Source organism: Sapajus apella, unplaced genomic scaffold (genome assembly GCF_009761245.1).
Source record: "Sapajus apella isolate SASKATOON/1434 unplaced genomic scaffold, GSC_monkey_1.0 scaffold120, whole genome shotgun sequence".
Lineage (NCBI taxonomy): Eukaryota > Metazoa > Chordata > Mammalia > Primates > Cebidae > Sapajus > Sapajus apella.
Window position 1 is genome coordinate 3,521,398 of NW_022437060.1, and position 7,301 is coordinate 3,528,698.

A 7,301-nucleotide genomic window follows, 5' to 3' on the forward strand; every position below is an offset into this window, starting at 1 on the left:
GGCTGTGAGCTGTGCAGCTTGGGGTTAGGGCAGATATAATCCTAGCACTACCTTAGCCATCCTGGTTGGTGTCTCAGTAGGTTGCATGCTCCCCTGTCCACTGGCTCTGAGTCAAGCACTAGGTCTCCCCTAAATGTTGCAGTACTTTTGGCCTAGACTGCCTTTCAAGTTTGTTTAGGTTCATGTTTCAAGTTTATAGAGGGTCTCTGACAGAGCACTTTAGCCCAGGACCAGTGATGTTTTCAGGAGCTAACATGCCACCATTGAGAAGGGTGATTTCCCTCTGATTAAGACTGGTTTAAATGTTCTCTCCAAGAGTGGAAATCAGCTGAGTTTGCTCCTGTTTTCCTTTCTGCTCTAACAGGGCAGCACTGAGTTCAATGCAATGACTCACAATTACTGCCCTTTCCCTCTCCTAAGAGCTCAGATTCTCCTTCTGCACATGCTGTCACTGACAAGTATGGTGGAAGGATGGCTTTGGTGATTCAAGACCATTTTTCCTACCTCCTCTATGTGTCTTCTAGTGATATGAAGCTAAAACCAGGTTCTATGAGTGCTCACGTAGTTTTTGTTTCCTATGAAGTTGCTTTTTTGGGTAGACGGTTGTTAAATTTTTGTCACTGTTGGGAGAACGTCTACTGTGGAAGCTTCCACTCTGCCATCTTTTCTGCTTCCTCTCTCAATTTTAAAGGTACCATAATTCTGTTAATTAATAGTGTTACTAATTCAAAGGAGAGTTACACAACAAATTTGTTATTTTACCTACATTTCAATTGTGATAAATAACATTTTTCAAATGAAATTTCTTTGAGCAGTTGTAAAGGGTTAATAATTTAGAATTTTTTGGGGGGGTGATACATTGACTTTCTATAGATTGTGTCTAACAAACAAATATTTATTATACTGGAAGAATCCTAACTATGAAAACTAGCTTTCTAAGATGCTTGATAATGTTTTAAACATCAATAAATGCTTACAGAAACACTTTTTAATCACCACTTCCTTGAATTCATTATTTTTGAAAACATTAACAAGTTAAAGCTATGTTAGGGAGACACAGACCTTCTAAAATGATTTAAAAACTGATTTAAAAACATTTCATTCAGTCTTAAATGTTTAACCCACACAGTACTATGTGAAGGAAAAATGAAGAAACTAAAATTTACTGAACATTTGCTACATGATAGGTGTGGTATTATGTATTTTCTATTCATTATTTCATATTTTCATCTCATATATAAAACTATAATCATTTTAATCAGAGTATTTGGAGGCTTACAAGTTATAAGTAAATTAAATATTAGAAATTATTTTTGAAAGTGAAGTTGACATTTTATTATCTGCTAACTGTTGAACATATCAGTGTTGAGATAAGCCCCTGGTCGTATTTCCAAAGCCCACAATGACTTATTGCATGCTTCTGTGTTTGCATTAAAATGCATATATTTTATTTAAATTACCACTTAACCATATTTAAATGTATAAGTCAGTAGCATTAATTTTATTCATGATGGTTTTTAACCGTCATCACTGTCTATTTTCAAAAGAAAATAGATATTCTATTTGGTTATTATTCAGGCCAGACAGAAACTCTGTATCTCTTAAGCAATAACTTTCCATGTTCTTTGGTCCCTGGTGCCTCTGATCTGCTTCTGTCTCTATGAATTTTCTATTCTAGATATTTCATACAAGTAGGATCATACAAAATTGTCCTTTTCTGTCAGGCTTATTTCATTTATCATAATATTTTCAAGGTTCCTTCATCTTGTAGTATGCATCAGAACTTGATTCATTTTTAAGGCTAAGTAATGTCCCATTGCAGGATATGTATCACATTTTGTTTATTCAGTAATTTGTTAATGGATACTTAAATTGTTTCCAACTTTTGGCTAATATGAATAGTGCTAATATCAACATGGGTATACAAAAATCTCTTTGAGACTTTTTTTTTAATCATTTGGGGTACACTTCAGAGTAGAATTGCTTTGTCATGGTAATTCTATGTTGTGTAGCATCTTTTCAAAAAAGTTTCAAAAAAGTTTGAACTTAAATACATTTGTAAATTTATAGGGTTCTTAGAAATCTTCTAGTTTTATCTCTCCTCAAAAATTCATCAAAAATGACTGAATTTATTTGTGTGCAAATTTTGGTTATTATACTTGCTAATCTAAGAGTGGAGTACTCTCAAATTAACCTTATGATACCTTTGTTGTTAACTCTTGTTAACATTTCCGAATGAGGTATCAAAGGGTAGATAAAGCAAGATCAACGATGACATCAGTCTAAACATCATTACCTAAAGTCATATAATATTTTTACAGACTTTTGTACAAGAACTCAGCACTTAATAATTAGGTAGGAAATAATAACAAACATAAGACAGAGCCAGATAATTATATGAACCAGCCAAAAATCTTCCTGGATTCTCTTCTTTAAAGCACTTACTCTTTGATCAATATGATTAAAGAAAAGTCTCCGTTCTGCAGACCCAACTGCAGCTAGTACAAATGTCTTTGATTAATACAAGGAAAAATGCCATACATTAGGTCAGATGCTATTCTTTATACATTACACCAAAAATACAATATTCACATTTACCTTTCAATTATATGCTGATATAATTGGACAAATTGCTCTTTGGAATTATTTTCCTCATTTGTGAATGCTGCAGACTGGATGAGGCACTAACAAGCATTCTGCCCTTCAATATGAGCCACAGGGACAAGCAATATCTACAGAGAGAAAAGGAATAATTTCTTGTTCTGGCTGAAGTTATTTTATTTTATGTATTTGAAGTTTACTTCCATACATCAGAATGGGGCCACTTGGTTCATCCACAAAAGATGTATATAGATCCTGCTGTTATATAAATTTTCTTTAATGGACTTAAACTTTAATGTGATTGGAAATATAATTTTCTCATGATGCTCAAGTATAAATTGCATATAAAAGTAATGTAAACTTTATAGTGATCAGAGTTGGTAGCCATATTCAATGCCAGACAGACATATTCTAGTCTGAATTAAAAACCTAATGGGTAATTCAGAGCCTGACATTCTCTGGCCTGACTGGAGATGACTTTATTTCCATCCATCCTCTTAGAAATCTTATCTCTCAGTTTCCTGAATTCTATAAAGCTGTGATCATTCCTTGACCTAGAGACAGAGCCTTTGTGGTAAAATGAAGAAACTATCTTGGATGATATCCAAAGTCCATTTCTATTTATACTTTTAATAACTGACTACGTGTTCTAGAAAAGCTATGGAGATTCAAGAAGAAAGTGGTGAAAACAAACATTCTCTTGAAAGAAATGGAGAAAAGAGTGTGAGTGTATTTAAAAACAGTTGCAAACCCCTAGGATTACTTTAACTAAAGGTCCTGTAAATGGGTTTCATGTGTAGAACGTTTAATTTCCTGGTATTTAAGTGAAACACTTCATTGTAGAATATGCAAACAATGCAAATATCTTTAGAAACAAACCATTTAACCCACAATAACACTAATTAGCATTTGTCGCTGTTAATTTTTTAGTATAATTTTGTATATAAAATATGCAGATATAGAAATAGAATATTATACACCATTTTAGAAAATATGAGAAATGTATTTTTTCTATAATGTATATAAATTATTAATAATAGATCAAGTATTTCTTCATTTGACTGAATATTCTGTAAAACAAAGATTTTAATACTTCTATAGAATTCATCCTTTGGAATATCCATTTTTTAAAATTCTATATCCTAAAGATTTAAGTGTTTCCATAAAGGATATCCTTATAAAATATGTAAATAAATTATCCCTATATATTTCCTAAGGGCAAATTTTATTAAGTAAAATTAAGAGGTACATCATCACATGATACCGTTCTAAATGACTTTTCAGGATTTTTTTTTACACAAGTTAATAGTTTTCCTAGCGTGTCTATTTTAAAAGTGGCATATAAAATCATCTTTTATACTGTAAAATAAGAAATATTTGCAAATTGTTGTTTAATTATCTTTTTAAAAAGTTGACATTTAGATAAAAATGTTCAATCTAATATCAATTCTTATATTTATTACATTTATTATTAGAAAGGAATTAATCAGCATCAGCCAATAATAAGGTAGTATTTAATGTCAGCAGTTAAAAAATAAAGTAAAACTATGTTGCATATGTAAAAACGGTCTCAGATAATTGCTAGACAAGCAAATGTATGTATCAACATCTCTCAATTGGCATGCACCATAACATTTATTTAAAAACATGAAAACTAGGCCGGGCACGGTGGCTCACGCCTGTAATCCTAGCACTTTAGAAGGCCGAGGCGGGTGGGTCACGAGGTCAAGAGATTGAGACCATCCTGGTCAACATGGTGAAACCCCGTCTCTACTAAAAATACAAAACATTGGCTGGGCATGGTGGCGCCTGCCTGTAATCCCAGCTACTCAGGAGGCTGAGGCAGGAGAATTGCCTGAACCCAGGAGGCGGAGGTTGCGGTGAGCCGAGATCGCGCCATTGCACTCCAGCCTGGGTAACAAGAGTGAAACTCCGTCTCAAAACAAACAAACAAACAAACAAACAAACAACAACAAAAAAACCCATGAAAACTGAAAAAAATGGTACAACAATTCTTTTTCTCTCTCTCTCTCTCTACACACACACACACACACACACGCACACACATATATGTATATATATGCACACATACAAAGACATATGTATATATACTACCTATATGATTTTTTTTTGCAAAACCACTTAAATGTTAAGTTGAAGACATCACAGTAATAAACCACTAATTAATTAATTATATTTCTTCTGTAAAGATGTTTTCTTATAACATCACAATCTATTGTGATGCTATTATCTTATTAATGATCATGTTCAAATTTCCACTAGCTATTTCTCTCTATTTTTTATTTTATTTTATTATTATTATTATTTTTTGAGACAGAGTTTCATTCTTGTCGCCCAGTGTAGACTGCAATGGCGCCATCTCACCTCACTCCAACCTCCACCTCCTGCATTCAATCCATTCGCCTGCTTCAGCCTCCTGAGTAGCTGGGATTACAAGCACCAGCTACCATGCCTGGCTAATTTTTGTATTTTTAGTAGAGACGAGGTTTCACCATGCTGGCCAGGCTGGTCTCAAACACTTGGCCTCAGGTGATCTGCCTTCTTTGGCCTTCCAAATTGCTGGGATTACAGGAGGGACCCACCGCTCCTGGCCCTGTTTCTCATAGTTTTTTGGAGAGGGGGCATGAAAACTGAGTATCCACAATCCAATCAATTTCCACATTTCTCATTTTGTTATGTTCTTTGTTTATCCTAATCTAGAAATGCTACCTTACAGGGTCTTTTTGTTTGTTTGTTTTTCATGACATTGGACATTGAAGATAGGTCAGTTGTCTAATAGATAGTCTCACTTTTCGTTTGAGGTAGAGTATCACTGATCGTCCAGGCTGGAGTATAGTGGCACAATCCTCACTGCAACCTCCACCTTCCAGCTTCAAGTGATTCTTCTGCCTCAGCCTCCAGAGTAGCTGGGATTTACAGGTGTGCACCACCATGCCCAGCTAATTTTTATATTTTTAGTAGAAATGGGGTTTTGCCATGTTGGCCAGGCTGGTCTCCAACTGCTGACCTCAAGTGATCCACCTGCCTCAGCCTCCTGAAGTGCTGGGATTACAGGTGTGAGCCACCACACTCTGCTGACAGTCTGACCTTTTTGATTTATGTTTCAGGTTAAAATGCTTAACAGAGGAAAACTATAGGCAATGTTGTATTTCTCTTACACAACTGAGGGAACACATTATGTTCATCTGTTCCACTTCGGTTATTTTATATTTGATTATTTTGTTAACATGGTTACGTTCAGCTCTCTTTATTGGTAGGTTGAAGATGTGATACGTGGGTTACATTTCTATAACGTTTTAGCAAAGTATTGGCTTAAAGTGTCTGATATAATGAGCTGGCTAACTACCTCTTTCTTGTCTAAAATGTGTGAATTTGTATCTGAATTTAAAGCCTTACAGTTAGTTCTATTTAATATAGCATTTCATCTCAGAAGAATAAAAATGAATTATTTCTCTTTTGGAAATTATTTGTTTTTGAAATTAGTAAGTAATATATGATATACTTCTTTGGTATCATGTAAATATTCTCTACTCCAATGCTATCTTAGCCAATGATTTCAACTTTGATTGATTGCCCTTGCCTTGCCAATTAAGTCATTACTTGAAAAAATTAAAATGGAGGGTGAGGTTGGGAACAGTGTCTCACACTTGTAATCTCAGCACTTTGGGAGGCCAAGGTGGGCAGATCACCTGAGGTCAGGAGTTGGAGACCAGCATGGCCAGCGTAAAACCTTGTCTCTACTAAAAATACAAAAATTAGCCAGGCATGGTGGTGCATGCATGTGATCTCAGCTACTGGGGAGGCTGAGACAGAAGAATCACTTGAACCAGGGAGGTGGAGGTTACAGTGAGCCAAGATTGTACCACTGAACTCCAGCCTGGGCAACACAGTGAGAATCCATCTCAAAAAGATAAATAAATAAAAATGAAGAGTGAAAATTTAGAATGGATAGAAAAAATAGAGTTGAGTTAGTAATAAGCCACATATTTTTTATTTCATAAGTTCATAAAATTGATATCCTCCATCAAGCCCGATCACCTGAAAACAAAAGAGAAGAAAGGTACAAGTAGCCAATACCAGGAATGTAAGCTTACCATATTACAGTTCCTACAGATGGTAAAAAATGTTAATGTATATAATGTGCACATTTGTGCCAACAATTTAAAAATGTAAGTCAACGTTCATCAAAAGACATGTATGATACCAGCCTAGGCAACATAACGAGATCCATTCTATACCAATAAATAAATAAATAAATAGCGAGGCATGGTGGTGCATGACCATATTCCAAGCTACTTGGGGGGATCAAAGATAAGTGGGATCCTTTGTGCCCAGGAAGTGGAGGCTGCAGTGAGTTGTAATCCTCCCAGTGGACTTCCACCTGGGGAAGTAAGACCCTGTCTCAAAATAAAATAAAACAAAATAAAATAATATATTTTTAAATAAGTAGCTAGAAATAAGGAAAAAGCCTACTAAATAAAAAAATAGTAATATGAATTGTGTCAAAATTTTTAAAGCACTTGAAACTACAGATACAAACTCCCTACACCCCCAAATCAAGACATTCAACATTGTACTTACAGAGAAAAATGGTAGCAATGGAACAGAAAAGAGTATAGAAACAGACCCATGGAAATATGATTATGTGATTTTTTTTTTTTTTTTTTTTTTTTTTTTTT